The sequence below is a fragment of the Bubalus bubalis genome, chromosome 8 (assembly GCF_019923935.1).
Source record: "Bubalus bubalis isolate 160015118507 breed Murrah chromosome 8, NDDB_SH_1, whole genome shotgun sequence".
NCBI classification, from domain to species: Eukaryota; Metazoa; Chordata; class Mammalia; order Artiodactyla; family Bovidae; genus Bubalus; species Bubalus bubalis.
The window spans coordinates 53,977,522-53,997,923 of record NC_059164.1 but is presented as its reverse complement, the minus strand read 5'-3'; the positions used below and the strand labels follow the sequence as shown (position 1 = coordinate 53,997,923).

The following is a 20,402-nucleotide window of genomic DNA, read 5'->3' as shown; positions in this document are numbered from 1 at the left end:
ACTACCTGCAACAATTTTTAAAAATGAAACATGCTTGGATTACAAATAAGATACCAGGAACAGACTATGTCTCATTCTAGTGGGTTTGGTTTCCTCTACCCAGCCCCCTTGTCTTCTGCTGCCTGTGAATTCTTGTAGAACTTCACTTTTTCCTTAACTGTTGGTTGTTCCTTGGTCTCTGAGTTAAGACTGGGGGATGAGGGGAGGGGATGCAAGATTGTGTATTCAGTAGGAACTTTAAATCTGCAGGTCAAGAGAAAGGTGTAGGCTGGATATAGCATCACTTGCAGCAAGTTATGGTTATTACAAGAACTGGAGTGCAGATTAGGAAAAGAAGAGGACTAGAATGAAGTCTTGGGAAATTAACATTAAGGAAATAGATGGAAGAAGAATAGGAACCAGCAGACAATGAAAAAAGGAGGTCTGAGAGGTAAGAGGGGAATCAGGAAAGAAGGGTGTCGTGTAGGCCAAAAGGGCTTCCCAGGTGGTGCTAGTGGTAAAGAACCTGACTGCCAATGCAGGAGACGTAAGAGATGTGGGTTCAATTCCTGAGTTGGGATGATCCTCTCAAAGAGGGCATGGATATCCATTCTGGTATTGATACCTGGAGAATCTCATGGATGGAGGAGCTTGGTGGGCTATGGTCCATAGGGTCTCAAAGAGCTGGAAATGACTGAAGCGACTTGGCACATGTAGGCCAAAAGTAGAGTTTTAAGAAGGAAGGAATGAAAAAATAAGCTAAATGAATTAGAGAAGTTAAGCAATCTAAGAATTAAGAAGTCACATTTTGTTTGGTCAGCTAGGAGGTGATTCCTATACTGATGATGAAATGTTCAGCTTCAAGGATGTGAGGATTTAGTAAACCTTTGACCATCTGTGTGAATGTATTGATGTTAAAAGGATAAAATGTTGTTCATTCCAATCTTAGTAAAATTCTTTTATCATGTCAACAGCATCATAGAAAACAAGAAAATGAAAAACAGTAACTTGATAAAAAGAAATAATCATAGATGAATTATAATTAATTATACTTTGGAAAAATATATAGAGTTATCATCTAAACTGGGACACTTTTGAAAAGAAAAGGGCTAGCTTTTAATAACTGAATTAAGTACAAACCTCATCTATCCTAGGCAATCTGGAATGGATATTAAATCTGATTATATAGTTCACATTTTTTGAGTGCTCTGTTCCAGACAGTGAGATGAGTTCTTTACTAGCATATCTGATTTAATGAGTAAGGATTTCAGTTGCCATCAGAAGCAATTGTTTCTTTGTAAATACTGAATTCACTGACAAAATTGTGATACATAATTTTGATGTCTTTATTGACCTTAACTCTATATTAAAAAAAAAAAAGATGGTACCCATTATACCAAATTGTGTCCTAGGGAATGGGGAGATGAAAATGATTAACGTATAGTTCTAATTGTTAATAATCTACTGATGGAGTTGAGAGAATCTGGGAACAAGAGTAAAGTGTCATGATAGTGTAGTTTCTGAAGACCCCAACTAGTGTTTTAGTACATTATGTTCTGTATTTTTTAGGGTTCAGATTATTGTGTGTTTGAACAAGGTAGAGTTTGCTTTTTGTAAAAAGTTTTACCAATGGAATAGATAAGGTATAGTTAACTGTATATAAAAGTGAATTTTTCTCTATCATAGAAAGTATATTCTATGTGTATGTGTGTATATATATATATATATATGTATGTGTGTGTATATACACACACACACATACATATATATATATATAGAGAGAGAGAGAGATCAATTCTTTATAGCAAAGGAATGCATATCTATATCTTTAATGGAATTTTAGTTGAACTCACACTATATTCTGTGAAGGGTCTGGCATATTTCTCTGACACATCAGGTAGATATGTGTGGCATTAATTAGCATAGGTATTGCTATAAATGACATGTCATTCCAGGACAACAAAAAGTGTTTGTTACTGATGTCAATCATTCACCCTTTGTCAGTTCAAAAGGCTTCCCTAAAGGAATGTTCATTGATCTTGCACTGATCCAAAATACAGCAAAACCATTTCTGTGTTCTTGAAACTAAAGTAGGACTACCTATGTTTGAAAAGCCATATGGAAATAGTCATATAGAATGTATGTTGATAACCTTTAATAGTAAGACTATTGAGTTATGCCAAGATTAGTTGATCTTTCTAAAACAAAGTATACCAGTTTTCTGTAATCCTAAAATCTAGCCTTGAATGAGTTTTCTCCTTCAGTAACATTAATTTTTGATAGTCAGATTTCTGTTTGTTTCACCAGAAATAACTTTGTGATATTCCAGGTAAATGATTGCAAGTACCACTTACACTGGTTAAAATCAGCAGAGGCTCACACAAGTTCCAATTTGTGATTAGATGGATGACTTAAAGAAATGCTTCTGCGCACATATATTTTGTTTTTTTGTATTTAGCAATTATGATATAGCTATTAATGGGCTTCATTTCTTTACTATACTGCCACTATAGTTTTTTTTTTTGGGGGGGGGGAATAATAATCACAAGTAAAAGAATCTTAAATTTCTGAGCAAAAACTGACTTTACAGTGCTAGCAGACATGTTTCCCCCAGCTATATTTTATTTCTGATTTTCTCTAAATGTCCCCCCTACATTCTAATTTATTATTTAATGGAAAGCAATATGAATGACTTTAAGATAAGGCAACAGTGTGTGATCCAGAGTGTGGCTCAAGTTGAAGACATTTATCTTAATATTTCATTTTAATGAGGCAGAAAATATCCATTATTAGAAAACTGCAGTTTGATAAAGTTTGTAGAATACAATTAATTCTCTTAAAGTTATGAATTTTCATACCACCAAAGGTCAAACAATCATGTATTATGTTTCTGTGTTCTTGTGAAAGTAAGATGTATTGCATTTTTACATTGTATAGATTCCTTAGAGAATTAACATAAAATCAGATTAAAATGTCCTTGTGTCATATACTTTAATTTGACCAACATTCTGTTAGAATAGCAGTTCCCAACCTTTGTACCATCTTCACAGTTTATACTCTAGACTTCTTGCCCTGCCTACAGATTCTTTACTGTCTGTTTCTGGTCGGTCTCATGCTCTTGAAATCATCTTTTTTATTATTCCATTAAAATTTTTTAAAATGGATTTTCCTTTACACTTTTCTAATCATCCTGTAATTCTTTAGCCCTAAGACATTAAAATGAATGAGTAAAAATATTTGATACCTAATCGTCTCTGCCAGTCCATTCAAACTCATGGATTTTCAAAATTATGTTAAAGTCTTTTAAAAATACATTTGAGCAGGCTTTTGTAGTCATTTGGATTTTGAATATTAATTTTCTCTTGCTATGCTGCTTAGCCATAAAAATGAAAAAGAAGATAGATGTGGGTTTCTTTTAGTGGTGTTAATTTAAACTACTTGATTTATTTATTATAATATTCAACAATGGCGATTCCTATTTTCTCTGTTCACTTCAGATCCAAAGGAAAATAATGAGAAACCCCCACCCCCCAGGACAGTAAGAAAAAAGTTTGATGCATTTTGTAATAATTGATTAAAAGTATAATTTCCCCCTAGATCAAACAAATAATAGAAGTCTGTTGAAGCTTTGTCCTGACCTATTCTGGAAGTAGAAGAATACCCTGGAGAAAGGAGCATTGTAAGCACAAAGAATAAAACCCCTCAATCCTGGGAGAGAGAATTAAAGTCTAACCCTCCAAATGTAAGTCATCTGTACTCTATGTTTTCAATCTCTGTTTTTGTGGCTGGCTGCTCAGGTGTTAGTAGAAAAATATGTGATGACAATATTCTTTGCATTTGTTTTTCTCTACAAAATATACATTTGTTTTGGTTGGTAACTTAAATTTGTATTTGTGTTAGTGTTTTCTAACTAATATAAGGTGATGCTTTACAATAATAACACTCAATGCAAAATGGATTAATTTTAATTTTATCTTCTGGCAGAGAACTGTTAAGAATTTTGAGAGTATTCTGATGAAAAGAAGGTAACTTCCTTTGATTTAATATGTGCATTTGTGCCATTATAATCCCTTTATGCTCTAAACTTTGATTCCTTCTTTTTCTTTTATATTTCTTCCTACCTGAGAATAAGACTATCTTAAAATATCTATTTAAATCCACCTTTCAGTAAGAGAGACAGTAAGTCCTTTTTTCACTTTGCATGGTGAAAATGAATCGGACTGACTTTGTATCCATACTATAAAAATATATAAATTTTGTCAGCTTAGTGTATTGGAAAGACTGATGTCCTGTTTTGTTAGGGAGAACTTAAAAGATGTCTGTTAATGATTTTATAGAAACATAGAATTCAGTTGCTATTCAGAAATTGGTAGAAAGAATGATGACTAAAGGCAGGACTTGTTTTAGGGAAATTATTTGGGAGGAAATTTCTTATCATCAACACCTTTATCTGGAAAGTTACCTCATGTATCATCCTTGCAATAAGGCAGTTGATATGTGATATGATGGCTTAACTGCCAGAAATTTGACTTTTGTTTAATAATTGATTACCTTTTTCATTTGTCAGTGAAAAGACTCAGTGATAGTATATTGTTTTCATTTTAAAAGGTCCAGAGTATGCAGTAGATAATAAATACTTAAGTGTTGAATAAAACCAGATCATAAATTCTCCCAGTTATCACCAAAATTTAAATATGAGTCTTTACAGATTTTGAATGTGATATTCTTAACCACATAGCATCTGACAAAGTTGTCAAAGAAGTCTGCAGTGAGAATCCCTCATCATTTCTAGGTTCACGTTTAATCTTATTGTTTGGAATGTCTGGTAGAGCCAGGAAACACTGTGGCCATTCCTGACATTCTATACTTGTGAGTTAGAAATCTTAAATTTAGCACAAACTATGCATAAAAAATAAGTCTTAGAAGTTCAGTTCACAATTTTTCATCATTGAATTAGAATAGACAACTTAGAGAAAGACTGCAAATATTAGTATTGCTTTCAGGACATAAAACAATTGCTTTTCGCTTAAAACTTTTTTATAACCAAAAATTGTGAGGAAACTTTAAAAAGTTATTTAAATTTGATGGGTTGGTAGTGAGCCATGTACTGATTTGAGGTTGATTAAGAATTGGAAAGCATTGTCATTCACAGAAAAAAATTCTGATCTTCTCTACAGCTATGAAAGTATAATGTATAGCAACAGTAACAAGGTTGGATCTCCTAAGGATAATGTTGATTAAAAACATCCAGATCTAAAAGAATGAATGCTGTATGATTTCCTTTATATGAAGTTCCAAAGCTAGACTTTGGTGTTTAGGGATGTAAGAAGTGATTATAACAAAATAAAGATGATGGTTAAGTTCTAGGTAGGTGGTTGAAATTGAGGTGAAGGTTCTAGGACCTTCTGGTGTTTCAGCAGCTTTCTGTTTATTCACTAGGCTGGTGGTTGCATAAATATTTGCTTTATACAAAATCATCAGTGAGAAACTAGATGTTTCTCTACTAAGACTGCAAAGTAAAATGTCCCCTCTTAGACATCCTATTCAGTATCATACTGGAAATCCTAAGTAGTAAGATTAAAAAAAAGGGAAGTAAAACACATACAGATTGGGGAGGAAGAAACACAGTTGTCTTTTTGCAGATGACATGATTATCTATGTAGAAAATCCAAAAGATGATTACAATATTGTAGATTACAACAACAATATTAGGAAAACTACAAAATTCTGATGAAATAAAATCAAATATCTAAATGGAGAGATATTCCATGTTCATAGATAGACATACTCAATATGATTATAATGTCAGATCTTATTAACTTGAAGATTATACATTTAGCATAATCCCAGTCAAATCCCATAAGTTATTTTGTGAATATTGATAAACAAGTCCTTAAGTTTATAGGGAAAGACAAAAGACCCAGAATAGAAAAAAAAAAAGTCAGAAGACTAACACCAGCTGACTTCAAGACTTTGTTTAAAGAAAAGACCCTGATGCTGGAAAGATTGAAAGCAGGAGGAGAAGGGGACAACAGATGATTAAATGGTTGGATGGTATCACTGACATGAGTTTGAGCAAGCTCCGGCAGTTGGTGATGGACAGGGAAGCCTGGTGTGCTGCAGTCCATGGGGTGGCAAAGAGTCTGACACGACTGAGCAACTGAACCAAACAAAATCAAGACAGGATGGTATTGACAAAATAATAGATCTTTGTAACGAACACTAAAGAACCTAGACATAGATCCACAAAAGCTCAGTCAACTGATCTTTGACAAATGAGTGAAGGCAGTTCAGTTGAAAAAGGACAGTAATCTCAGAAGTGGTATTGGAACAACTATTTGTACAATTTTATGCAAAATAATAGACACAAAACACATCCTTGGTATAGAAATGAGTAAAAAAGGGATCATAGAACTAAGTGTAAAATGTAAAACTATAAGACTGCTGGAAGGTAACATAGGAGAAAATCTAGGGGATGATTTTTTAGATAAAATACCAAAAGTACAATCCATGAAATTTAAAAAAAAAGTATGTTTGATAAATTGCACTTCATTAAAATGAAAAACTTCTATTTTTGGAAAGACATTGATAAGGGTATTGAAAGACAAGACACACACTGGAAGAAAATATTTGTAAAACACCTATCTGATAAGGGACTTGGTATCCAAAATAAACAAGGAACTCAACAATAAGAAAACATATAATCCAATTTACCAGTGGGAGAGAGCTTTAGAGGGATCTCACTGAAGAAGATAATTCTGATGGCAAATGAGCATATGAAAAGATGCTTGGTATTTATTTCATTAGGGAACTGTAAATTAAAACAATAAGATACCACTTACTTTGCCAACAAAGGTCTGTCTAGTCAAGGCTGTGGTTTTTCCTGTGGTCATGTATGGATGTGAGAGTTGGACTGTGAAGAAGGCTGAGCACCAAAGAATTGATGCTTTTGAACTGTGGTGTTGGAGAAGACTCTTGAGAGTGCCTTGGACTGCAAGGAGATCCAACCAGTCCATTCTGAAGGAGATCAGCCCTGGGATTTCTTTGGAAGAAATGATGCTAAAGCTGAAACTCCAGTACTTTGGCCACCTCATGCGAAGAGTTGACTCACTGGAAAAAGACTCTGATGCTGGGAGGGATTGGGGGCAGGAGGAGAAGGGGACGACAGAGGATGAGATGGCTGGATGGCATCACTGACTTGATGGACGTGAGTCTGAGTGAACTCCGGGAGTTGGTGATGGATAGGGAGGCCTGGCGTGCTGCGATTCATGGGGTCGCAAAGAGTCGGACACGACTGATCGACTGAACTGAACTGAACTGAATTTACCTCGTAGAATGGCTGAAATTCAAAATACTGGCATCACCAAATGCTGCCAAGGATGTGAAACAAGCAGCAAGGTCTCTGATTTGTTGTTGGGGGGAATGAATACAGCTTCTCTGGAAAATAATTTGGCAGTTTATTATGAAGATAAGCATACATACAGTCTTCACTACTATGCAGCCCACCTATTGCACTCCTGGGTAGTTACCCAAATGAGTTGAAAACATATCCATGAAAAATTTGTACAATGTTTATGTAAACTTTATTCATAATTGTCAAAACTAAGACGCAAACAGAATGCCCTTTACTAGATAAGTGGATGAACAAATTGTGATATAGCTAGACAATGGACTGTTAATTCAGTTGATGAAAAGAAATGACCTATTAAGCCACAAAAAGACATGGGGAACCTTAAATGAATATCACTGAGTGAGTTAAATCATTTGTAAAGCCTACATACTGAGATTCCAACTATATGACATTCTGAAAAAGGCAAACTGTGGAGACAGTTTGCTCAGTGGTTGCCGGGGGTTGAGGAGAGAGAAGGAGGAATAGGCAGAGCACAGGGGATCTGTAGGGTGGTGAACCTATTCTGTAAGGTTCTTTAATGATGGGTACATAGCATTATGTGTTTGTCAGCTGTATAATTGTGGAACTATACAACACAAACAGTGAACCCTAGTGTGAACTCCAGACTTAAGTTCATAACTATGTTTTAACATGATTCATCAGTTGTAGCAAATATAGCACAGTATTGCAAAATCTGAATAATAGAAGATGTATTTTGGAGATGGAGAAGATGTATATGGGAACTGTGTAGTTTCAGTTGAATTTTTCTATAAAAGTAAAACTGTTCTAAATAAATGAAGGCTTTACTTTAGATATGTTTTTGCATGTCAAATATAATTTTTTAAAAATTAAGAAAGCAATCTTAAAATGATTCTGTTAAGTAGAATTCTGAGAAAAAGTGACATAATATCATATTTGATCTGTCTACTCTGGATATTCAAGCTTTTTAAAAAGATAGGGTTTTAAAATCATTATTTTCTGATTTTATAAACACTTCCCAGAGAGCTCAGCTAGTAAAGAATCTGCCTGCAATGCAGGAGACCCTGGTTCAATTCCTAAGTTGGGAAGATCTGCTGGAATGTGTTTTACTTGGGGAAAGTGCTAATATCAATATAGGAACACCTCTGTGCTTGCATATATTTAGTTAATATTTATGAAAATTTATGTAGAATAAACTTGTCTTAAGATAGATAGTTCAGTTTTGAATTAAAAAAAAAATATATATATATATGTTTTTACCCCAAACCCATATACCCAAAACCCATTCTGTAGTAAAGAAATGATGTTTACTGAGTTTTTTGTAGCTTCTTAAAATTTAATGCATTTTATGCAGTGGTCCATCCTCCTGAGACACTTAAGTGGGATTTTAATTTGTAAATTTTAATGTTAGCATGTTGTAAAAGAAATGAAAAACAGATGCACTTTGTATTCTCTCTTTGAATAGAAATTTTCAAATGAGGTTTCAGTTTAAAAAGTACCAGATATGTTTATTTTTTTTTTTTTTTGCTAGTCTCTAACATTTTTTTTTTGCTTTTCTTTTTTCTTCCTCCTTTCCTCTTTTTCCTCCTTATTTTTTCTTTCATTCTCAGTATATTCTAATATTTAATGTTCGAAGGAGTGAGTATAATCTTATTTAACTAGTTGACATTAACAGAAACCAGGAATTTATTATTCATAAAACTGAAATTTAAAAATCCCCCTTTTCTTCAAACTCTGGATATGGCTAGGCTCAACACAAATGTCTAGGGAGAATGCATCTGTTGCTATTGCATTTTTTTTGTTTCCCTGAAAACTTGGCATTTGTAAAATATCTTTGATTTTGATTTGTCTTGGCCAAAACCCAGATTACCAGGGAATTACATTTTTAACATATTCAACCAAGAATTATCTTTGTAACAACTTTTCTTTTGCCATATTGAAATTTTGGGAATAAAATCAGATTTTGTTTGAAAAACCAGCCATGTTTCTTCATAATGCCAGAATGAATTTTTTTCTATGTTAAAGTGATACCACACAATACTTAAAATTTGCCTAAAACTTACTTTAAGCATACCGTGGAAGAAAGATCATTTTTGCATTTGACACACCTGGGTTTGTTCAGCCATGTATTTTTTTATATTGATCTTGGTAAGTTTTATATGTGAAAAAAATGATTTTCATACAGGGTTTTGTGAAGATTGAATGATCAAACTTTAAAAATACGTGGCACAGAATAGGCACTTAATAGTAGAGATCTAGTACCTTTTCTATGCATGTAGAAATGTTTGTTAAATATAAGTATGTGCGTATGTTTTCATGTATGTATGTGTTTATATATGTCTCCATCTTTGTCTCTATATACAGTGTGCAATACATAGTAATTTATTCTATTTATTAAATTCTGAAGCAGATAATTATTCTGGAAAGGATATAGTTCCATAATTCAGGAAATATGGTTTCTATCACCGCATGGAAATACTTAAAAAGTTATTATTTCTTTGTGGCCTAGTATTTCTGTAACTTTATATTAACCTACCTGGAATTTTTATAAATTCTTAAAAGAAGATCTAAAGAATGTTTATGTTTCTTTTACAAATTCCCAGCAGGCAATAGAGGAATTTTTTTCTCCTTCAATGATATATCAGAGGATGATATATAGATATATATCCTACATTTTTGGGGGGTTCAAAAAGATTTGCTTTGGTCAATTTGAGAGGCTATATAGGAATATGGAAAACAAAATAATTTATTTATTAAATGTCTGAAAAGAGACATATCAGTCTTAACAAGGAAAAAAAAAAAGGAGGAGTTGAATCTTCCCAAAAAATTGATATTCATGGGATTTAGTTTTCATTAATAACAAAGCACCAGTTTCTTAGGGCAGCTTTTTACAGCTGTCTTCCTAACTGATTTGAATCTTTGTAAGATAGTAATTCAACAAAATGAGGTGTAATATCCATGTTCTCTTACAATGATGTAAGCTTTTTTGCAAAAGCAGCTGTTAATGTCTTAAGAAAGTAACCCACCTGAATGTGTCTTGTGACTGCTGAATGACTCCCTAGAATCTTAATGAATGGATTGCTCTCAGACCCTCAAGGGAGGATTGTAACAAAGAAATAGAACGCTTAAATGCAAGGCTAAAACTCATCCAGCTATGTACCTTATCACAAAAGCCTGACCTATTGGTTTTAAGTGCTTATTATTTTTTTAAAAAGGCAAACTAGTTAAAACTTTTGTAGTCCTGTATATCTCTTCTATTTTAAGATAGTAAAGACAAAACTTATTAAACACAAAATAGATGGTAATCTCCAAATCCATTTGAAGGATTAATTACCCTTTTGAGTCTACTTCCAAGCTAATGATGCAAAGTGATATCTGAAAAAAGGGACTGAATGTTCCTGGGATGAATGACTATTTTTTAGTGGGTATGTGCCATGCTGTGCTTATTCGCTCAGTCATGTCCCGACTCTTTGTGACCCCATGGACTGCAGCCCACCAGGCTCCTCTGTCCATGGAGATTCTCCAGGCCAGGATACTGGAGTGGGTTGCCATGCCCTCCTCCAGGGGATCTTCCCAACCCTGGGATCAAACCCAGGTCTTCTGCATTGCAGGCCGGTTCTTTACCAGCTGAGCCACCAGGGAATCTCACAACTACTGGAGTGGGTAGCCTATCCCTTTTTCAGGGGATATTCCCGACCCAGAAATCGAACCAGGATCTCCTGCATTGCAGGTGGTTTCTTTACCAGCTGAGCTACCAGGGAAGCCCTTAGTGGGAGTATCGATGATCTATTAATAGTTTTGTGGAGGTGATGATTCTACCCATGCAATTATCACTTAAATGCTTCATTTTTATTATAGCCTAATAGAACAGTATGAGAACAACATAGTGGCCTTGGGGAAAATACATATAGTTTGAAGGTATATTTTCTCCTAAAGATCATTTCTGCTGAACTCTCTTAAATGTTCAATAATTTTTATTATTGTACAACTTAAAAGGACCAACTTATCTTTTTGCAAGTAAGACTGTACCATTTTTCAATATAGAGAGTATATTTTAGTAAATTTTTTACCTAAATAAATAGCCATCCACTATCTCAGATACTTAAGCTATATATAAAAGCATTTCTTGGTCAGCTGATCTGGGTAAATTGGTTAAGAACGTCTTTCCCTGAAAATTATTTTAAAGATTCTCTTCACTCTAGAATCCAAAGTGGTAAGTTTCTTTACAATTTTTATTTTAAAATCTTGTGGAAATACACAAGATAACACAGTAAGCACTCACATATTCAAATTTGACATATGTGAATATTTTGTTATATTCAAATCTTTCTTTTTTTTAAAAAATACAATACCACAAATAAAGCAAAAACTGTGTGCTCTCTTCTTGTCTTGTCTCTCTCTCTCTAGAGAAATTTACTGAATTTGGTGTTTATCTGTATTCTTATTCTTTTTTGTGATTTTAACATTTATGTGAGTGGCATCATATTAAATCTGCCCTTCTGAAGAAGTTTTGCTTTCAAAAATTATATTTAGGGGCCTTATCCATGGTGATAAACACAGGTCTGATTTCTTTGGTTTTTTAAGTTAGCTAGTATTAAAGTAAACCTTGTACATTTATGAGTTTTGCAGTTATATACTGATAACTGCAGAAGTTATATATGAACATTGTGGTGAATTTTCACAGAATGGACAGATCTGTGTAATCAGTACCCAGCTAAAGAAATAGCACACTACCAGGTCTCAGAAGCTCCCACTCAGAAGTTACTATCCCTCCCCACCCCTGCCAGGGAAACAGTATTCTGACCCCTAACACATAGATTAGTTTTGTGCTTTGAAACGTTATATGAATGGAATCATTTAGTACATAGTCTTTTGTGTGTGTCTGACATTTTTAGGTTTACATGCTTCCTCCATGTTGTTGTGTGTAGTTAAGGGTCTATTCTGAGTGCTATATAGTATTCCATTATGTGAATATACCACTGTTTGTTTATTTACACTTGACTTTGGGATATTTGTATTGTTTTCACTCTTAGGACATTTGTATATATCCTTTTCATATTATGCATATCTGTATAGCTTGGAGGAGAAATTTTGTATGCTAAGATATCTACATCATTGTGTCACCTTAGTGTCTGTGTGTGTGCTTAGTTGCTCATTTCAGTTCAGTCACTCAGTCAAGTCCGACTCTTTGTGACCCCTTGGACTGCAGCACACCAGGTGTCCCTGTCCATCACAAACTCCTGTAGTTCACTCAAACTCATGTCCATTGAGTTGGTGATGCCTTCCAACCATCTCTTCTTCTGTCATCCCCTTCTTCTCCTGCCTTCAATCTTTCCCAGAATCACAGTCTTTTCCAGTGAGTCAGTCCTTCGCATCAGGTGGCCAAAGTATGGGAGTTTCAGCTTCAGCATCAGTCCTTCCAATGAATATTCAGGACTTATCTCCTTGAGGATGGACTGATTGGATCTCCTTGCAGTCCAAGGGACTCTCAAGAGTCTTCTCCAACACCACAGTTCAAAGGCATCAATTCTTCGGCGCTCAGCTTTGTTTATAGTCCAACTCTCACATCCATACATGACTACTGAAAAAACCATAGCTTTGACTAGACAGACCTTTGTTGGAAAAGTTACTCAGTTTTGTTGTCTTAGTTGCTCAGTAGTGTCCAATTCTTTTGACTCCAGTCCATATTCTTGCCTGGAAAATTCCATGGATGGAGGAGCCTCAAAGGCTACAGTCCATGGGATCGCAGAGAATCAGACACGACTGACTTCACTATACTATACTATGGACTGTAGCCCACCAGGCCCCTCTGTCCATGGGATTTTTGGGGCAAGAACACTAGAGTGGGTTGCCATTTCCTGCTCCAAGCAGTCTTCTTGACCCAAGAATTGACCCCAGGTCTCCTGTATGGGCAGGTGGATTCTTTTACCACTGAGCCACCTGGGAAGCCCTTAGTGTCTATATCCTCAGTTATCTTTATGTAGTGTCACTGTCAACATTAGTAGACACTGCCATGCAGTCTTATAAAGTTTATATCCCAATTTACTGTCCCATCATTGATGCATGATGTCCCATCAACTCATGCATCAATGTTTCTCCATTTCTTGCCAACACTGAGATTGTCTTTTTTTGTTTTTACCATTGTTGTGGATAATACTTAAGTTTTAATTGCTCCAAACATTCCATGGTTTCATTCAAGCATAGCTATTTTAAAATCTGAACAGTTCAACTGTTTTCAGTTTTTTAATTATTCCAAACACTAATGCAGTGAATGTATCTGTATATTTCTTTTTGTGTACATGTTTGAGACTTTTGTTAAGGTTGTAACTTGCAGTAGAATATCTGAGTTTTAGAATACTACATCTTTATTTTTACAATGTACTACTATATGTCTAATTGAGTTATATCACAAAGGGATAATTTTTATTTCATTATAAATCATGCTCAAGTAGAGTGTAAATGTTGCTTTTTTTAAAAAGCATTATGTAAAGCTTAGGGCCAGATGATTTGGGGAAAATTTAATGGCGAGAGATGAAACATTCTGCACAGCTCCTGGCATTTAGATTAAGTAAAGAGCTTCCATTATTATTGTTTTCACTCTTGGATTAAGCATATTAATTATATTGCTTATTAATTAATTGATTATATTGCTGCACAGTGCTTATTCTAGTGTCCATTAAAAGTCATGTAAGCTCTCCCACCATACATTTAAAGTAGCTTCTTTCTATCTTTGAAATCTATTTACTAGAGTTCTATTCTTACCTGTATAACAAGAGTCATTGCATATATTTGATCTTGATGTTTGATCACCCAATGTCATTATATACTGAGATAGTTTGGAAAGTTTATATAATTTGACTGTTAGAGTTACACACTCGTGATATTCTTATTAAAGATTTGATCCTAAGCAAAATGGTGAATTGCTCCCAACATTTGTTTTGTGCCACTCCCACTGAGTTTTATTAAAGTGGCATGTGCTTTTATTTTATAGTTTTTAGTCAATAATACTAAGATATTTATATTTTCTGTTCGGTGTAAGAACAGAAAAAGTTAGTATTGGTAGGATGACCAAGTGAAAGTCGCTCAGTCATGTCCGACTCTTTGTGACCCCTCCATGGGTTCTCCAGGCCAGAATACTGGAGTGGGTAGCCTTTCCCTTCTCCAGGGGATCTTCCTGACCCAGGGATCGAACCCAGGTCTCCCCCATTGCAGGTAGATTCTTTACAAGCTGAACCACAAGGGAAGCCCAAGAATACTGGGCTATCCCTTCTCCAGTGGATCTTCCCAACCCAGGAATCAAACCAGGGTCTCCTGCAGGCAGATTCTTTACCAACTGAACTATCAGGGAAGCTTAGGATGACCAAAGGAAGACCTTTAATCTCAAGTCTTAGGTTTGACCCTATTAGTGAGATAAGTCAATATTTTTCTTAAAGAAAGAATTCAGTTAGTTTATCTGTTACCACTATTAAAAAAAATAATTTCCATTTCTCTCATTTCCCTTTTCCCTGCCAGGATCTTTAATTAATCTTAATCTAGTCAACCTCTAGTTTCTCTCTTCAGATGAGAGATGCATGTTGCTACACATGTTACTCTCTCTCCCTCTTTTTTCATTATAGATATTGACAGTCTTCTCTCTACCAACAAGTGTGTTTTGAACTAACAAACCAAATTTCAACTCAAAATTTAATGTTGATTTTTCAGAGTAAACTCTTATTACAGGTACATTTTAATTGAGCCTTCAATTATTGCAAGCTTCTTAATTTCTCAAAAACCTTTTCACTTAACTGGGTCTTAGAATCCTTGTGCAAAAGAAAATTTTAGCTTTGTTGTGCAATTTAAAAATAGCATTTCTATTGTGTTCCTGTTTTCTTATGGTTAAATTGATCTGAGATTAAATTTGTCTTATTTTAAATCTAGTTATATTTGAATTTAAATCTAATATATCATGAATTGAGGTGTTTTAAGAAATATAATTTCTCAATAGTTTCATTATAGAGATGAATGCTGATGAATATGATGGTTAATGAAAATATTAAAAACAGTAATTTTTGTTTTCTATTAGATTTTAAAAATCAGTGTGATAAGATGCCATCCTGTTTTCCACTCAATACTTTTCATGCAGTGTTGTATAAATTTCTATATACCAGAGTCAACCCTGTGTCCCTACTGCTCAGATTAGTACTGGTGCACAGTCCACATTTAATACATATTGGGTGAATGAATTGATTTGGACTTTCTCAGAAAGTATATTGCCTCTTTACACTGTACTACAAGGTGAATGGAAGCTTTTGCCTTGAAGTGCAATCCTTTGGAAGATCACATTGAAATGAAATGATTATGAATTATAATAGCTGAGAAATTAGTATCCTCCTGTGTAACAGGAATAATACCCCAGAAAAAAGTTTCTCAAAACTGATGACAAGTCCCTACTGTAACACAGCATAGTTTTCTGGGTTTGCTCTTTTTATAACTCAAAGGAACTATATTTTGCTTAATTAACAAATATCATTTTTTTCAAGTCCCACCTTTGAATTAAAAAAAAGAGAGAGAAAATAAACTATGCTATATTATAGTAGGTACTTATTTACCTTAAAAAATCTAAAAATGTAAATATAGTAGTTTCTGAGTTCACTCAGAGAGAGACAGGGCTATTGTCATCAGCTTTGAGAATTTTTCCTGGAGTGTAATGCCTATGTAATTTCTCTTCTGAATTTTTCTTTTTTGACTCCTGGAACAGTTTCCTTTTCTACAAGAGGGGACTACATGATTGAATAATGTACTGATTGATTCCTTGAACAAGTATCTTTGAAGATATGTATTAGACCATGTAGTGCATACAAAGATGTGTTGTCATGTCTTGTTGGGTGTCACCCCTTCAGCTAGGATCCTTTTCATGGGTTCATAACTTTTCATTCTTGTATTGTCACTTTATTAGTACTTTGTAAAGGAGTGGATGTAATTACATGTGTTTAGACTGCTGTGCGTGCAAAATGCCAGGCTGGAGGAAGCACAAGCTGGAATCAAGATTGCAGGGAGAAATATCAATAACCTCAGATATGCAGATGACACCATCGTTATGGCAGAAAGCAAAGAGGAATTAAAGAGCCTCTTGATGAAGGTGAAAGAAGAGAGTGAAAAAGCTGGCATAAAACTCACCATTCTAAAAATGAACATCATGGTATCCAGTCCCATCACTTCATGGCAAATAGTTGGGGAAACAGTGACAGACTTTATTTTCTTAGGCTCCAAAATCACTGCATACAGTGAATGCAGCCATGAAATTAAAAGATGCTTGCTCCTTGGAAGAAAATCAATGACAAATCTAGACAGCTTCTTAAAAAGCATAGACATTACTTTGCATACAAAGATCCATGTAGTCAAAGCTATGGTTTTTCCATTAGTCATGTACAGATGTGAGAGCTGGACAATAAAAAAAGGCTGAGCACTGGAGAATTGATGCCTTTGAAATGTGGTGCTGAAGAAGACTCTTGAGAGTCCCTGGGCAATCCCACCAGTCAATCCTAAAGGAAATCAACCCTGAATATTCATTGGAAGAATTAGTACTGAAGCTCCAATGCTTTGGCCACCTGACACAAAGAGCAGACTCTTAGAAAAGACCCTGATGCTGGGAAAGATTGAAGGCAGGAGGAGAAGGGGAAGGCTGAGGATGAGATGGTTGGATGGCATCACTGACTCAATGGACATGAGTTTGAGCAAACTCCAAGAGATGGTGAAGAACGGGGAAGCCTGGCGTGCTGCAGTCCATGGGGTAGCAGAGAGTTGGACACTACTGAGCAACTGAACGATAACAACAGACTGCTGTGCTTAATCAGAAGTCTCTCAATGATATTAGTGTTGATAAATCTTAGGGTGGTTTCTGACCTTTGCCTTTCCTGAAATATTTAACACAGCTGACTGCTTCCTTATTTTATCAGCTCATGTTCTCATGGCATATTCTCCCACTTACTCCTTTTCCTAAGTCTCTTTTGTGAGTCTTTCCTTTGCCCATTGATAAATATAGATATTTTCCTGTATTCTCTCTTCATCTTTTCATTTTGTGTGTTCATTATTCTAGATGAGCTCCCTTACTACCAGAGCTCTGATTGCCACTTTTAGTGTTGGGGCTCCCACTTTTGCATCTCTAGCTCATATTTTACCTCTGAGTGTGAGATCTGCATTTACAACTTTCTTCTTGTTATCTTTACTTAAATGTCCCACAGGGATCCATCTAAAATTCAGCTCATTGTCAACTCTTGGCTCACCTATAAAAATATGATGGAAAATATGCTTCTTTTATGCTGTGTTATGTCTTACTGAATAGCAAGCATCGTTATACTCCCAGTTGCCTATGTCAGAAATGTTGGATCACTAACATTGGGTCACTTGGACATCTCCTTTCTTCTTCTGTTTACTCTCCTTTGTCGTTGTTCAGTCGCTCAGTCATGTCAGAGTCTTTGTGATCCCATGGATTGCAGCATGCCAGCCTTCCCTGTCCTTCACTATCTCCCGAAGCTTGCTCAAACTCATGGCCATTGAATCGATGATGCCATCAACCATCCCATCCTCTGTCGTCCCCTTCTCCTCCTGCCTTCAATCTTCCCACCTGTGGTGGATTCATTTTGATATTTGGCAAAACTAATACAATTATGTAAAGTTTAAAAATAAAATAAAATTAAAAAAAAAAATCTTCCCAGAATCAGGGTCTTTTCTAATGAGTCAGCTCTTCGCATCAGGTGGCCAAAGTATCCTAGTCTCATTAATTAAATCTCCAAATTTGATCAAAATGTTTTTCTTTTTCTACCTCCCAGTGATACTACGCTAGTCTAAAATATTCATTTGGATCACTGCAGTGACTACCTGTTTTACTAAATTCTTAATGCCCTTTATCTTAATGCTGACTTCTGACTCACAGGGTAGCGACTTGCCTTTTAAAAAAAGATTGGATAATTTTTATTTTCTTTTTAAAATTTTGCATTTGTTTTCTCTTGACCTTAGGGTAAAATATGAACTAACTCTTCAGAGTATTCTGTCAGTCAGTTCAGTTCAGTTCAGTCACTCAGTCGTGTCCGACTTTTTGCGACCCCATGAATCGCAGCATGCCAGGCCTCCCTGTCCATCACCAACTCCCGGAGTTCACTCAGACTCAAGTCCATCGAGTCAGTGATGCCATCCAGCCATCTCATCCTCTGGCGTCCCCTTCTCCTCCTGCCCCCAATCCCTCCCAGCATCAGAGTCTTTTCCAATGAGTCAGCTCTTAGCATGAGGTGGCCAAAGTACTGAAGTTTCAGCTTCAGCATCATTCTCTCCAAAGAAATCCCAGGGCTGATCTCCTTTAGAATGGACTGGTTGGACGTTTGGACCATGCTTGTCCCCTCTAGTGTCATCTTTTTCTACTCAGTATATTTTAGACTCTTATTTTTTACTTCACTTACTCTGACGTGATTTCATTAATTAATGGCTTTGAGTTCTTTTGTGTTTTGTGGCTTGTGTGCATATTGTTCCTTCTCTAGGACTTGATAATGGATGCATGGGGAAAAAATCTGGGTGATCCTAAGACTTCAAACATAAAATTATATTTTATGTACAATCTAAGCACCAAAGAATAACATACATATGAACCCTCTTTATCCTAACCTCTTGCAACCTGAAATGTTTCAGAACTGCTCTTTGTGTAGTGATTCCCCAAAGATACCTTGCACTTGACGCCTCTGTGTGCTTTGTTCTTTTTGTTGGAAAATACTCTTCTGCCTTTGCGGTAGATGAACCCCCTACTGTCCTTCAAGACCCAGTTCAAGCACAGCTTCTCTGAGAGACTATGAGCCTTCAGAGTTGTCAATGACAACTTTCTTTATATCACCTGTGTACATTTTGCAGAAGATGTACCTGAGACTTGGAACAGTTAAGTAGCTGCTCCAGTTATTAAGTTATAGAACCAGAATTTGAAACTTCACCTGTCTGACTTTGAAGCATCAGTTTTTAACTATCCTTTGTTAGACAACAGCATCAATAAGAAAAATAATATATGAACTAATTAGCTAAAAAATCTTTTATGTCATCAATGAGAAGAAGTGATATGACTGATAGAGTAAATAAAATGTTTGATAGAAAGAATAGAGGAATCCTTATCTGTAGGATGATACAACTTCTAATCCAGTTTAGCTTAGCTGTAACACCCTAAGATGCCTCTGGTTCTCAAAAAGGATATGAGGTCAAACTTCATTTAAATAGGCCATGAAATGAACAAATTACTTTTAATTAATAGTGACAAATATGCATCATGTTTATTTTTTCTTATTTTCTAGTTGCTTTATGTATTTGTGTCTTTCTCCCTTTAACTTGATTGTTAAGTTTTTCTGGAAAAAAGCATGTCTTATGTTTTCCTAGAATCTCCTATAATGGTTGATTCTACTTGATAATTATTTTGGGGTACAAAATAAGTGATAGTATCTTATCTCTTCATAACTTAATTTTACAAAACTTCAAATATTTTCCAATGGAGTGATGCAGCTAATAATTTGTTTATACACACCAATAGTCAGAAACATTAATGTTCATGGAAAATAGAACTAACTCTTCAGTATTGGATTCAATATTATTGTTTTAGAAAGAAAAATGCTCAGGTATGCATAATGCCAAGGATATGCTCAGTGAAGAAAAGCAGTTTATGTTGGATCTAGGCTAGGAGAATGCACAATTCTAACATTTAACTAGTAGGTGAGTTTAAATATCTACACAACTCTGTCTTAGGAATTATTTTGCCTTTTACTTTTCATTTTCTTCTGAATATCAAGAGATATTCACATTTGAAAGGACATATTCTTACTAGCTCAAATGAGTTTTTTTGGTAAATGAATTGAATATAAACAACTATTGTGTTTGTCGTTTTTTTTTTTTTTTTGTAAGAAAGATTTCAAGCTAAAGATCCTAGTCATATAATTAAAAGAACTAATCCCATTCAATCCTTGAATCCGTCTATAGAAATAGAATTCTTAAAACATATACACAAAAGGGAATATGGTGCCTGTTGAATTTTATATTATATTCAGTTGAACTA

At 35.0% G+C, this 20,402-nt stretch overlaps 1 protein-coding gene across 10 annotated transcripts in view; it reads left to right on the top strand.

Annotated features, from left to right (window-relative positions):
- The window catches only part of FOXP2 (forkhead box P2), a 661,296-nt gene that overhangs the window by 82,944 nt on the left and 557,950 nt on the right, over nt 1-20,402 (top strand). For all 10 annotated transcript variants that reach the window (XM_044946650.2, XM_044946656.2, XM_044946649.2 and 7 more), the window contains one exon: nt 3,577-3,721. The gene's annotated coding sequence lies outside the window, so the exon portion shown is untranslated. The remainder of the gene's footprint in view (nt 1-3,576; nt 3,722-20,402) is intronic.